Genomic DNA, 455 nt, shown 5'->3' with positions numbered 1-455 from the left:
CGTGGCCCGACGCGCGCGCGCGCGCGGCGGGGCCAGTGCGCAGGCGTGAGAGAGCTCAATGCGGCCCACGCCCAACCCCGCTCGCCCCGGGAGGAGAGCGCGCACCCACGTCGGCACGCGCATGCCCGGACTGGGGCAGGGATGTGGGGGTGGGGGAGAAGAGGGGGTGTTCCGCCCCTCGAACCGCCCCGCTAAACCGGTTCCAGCTGGAATGGACCGCCACGCATGCTCCGTGCGGGAGGTGGACCCGGCCGGAGCGCGGGGCCCGGAGTTAACCCAGGCGGCGCCTCGCGGTAACCGGGGAAACCGAGGCCCGGAGGAAGCAGCCCGAGGTGGCCTTCTCCGCCCCTCACAGCCTAGCGCGCGGGGCCGTCACGGCGTCCGCGCTCAGGCGTTCCTGGGGTGCGGGGGTGGCCTAGAGAGGGGCCCCGCCGCGCCCGGGACCCCGCCCGGGA

General features: G+C 76.3%; 1 protein-coding gene across 3 annotated transcripts in view; it reads right to left on the bottom strand.

Annotated features, from left to right (window-relative positions):
* Dlgap4 (discs, large (Drosophila) homolog-associated protein 4) overlaps positions 1-455 on the bottom strand; it is a 69,121-nt gene that overhangs the window by 47,957 nt on the left and 20,709 nt on the right. The window lies entirely within an intron of this gene.

This window comes from Dipodomys ordii, unplaced genomic scaffold (genome assembly GCF_000151885.1).
Source record: "Dipodomys ordii isolate 6190 unplaced genomic scaffold, Dord_2.0 Scaffold13, whole genome shotgun sequence".
Lineage (NCBI taxonomy): Eukaryota > Metazoa > Chordata > Mammalia > Rodentia > Heteromyidae > Dipodomys > Dipodomys ordii.
This window is presented reverse-complemented; position numbering and strand designations above follow the sequence as displayed.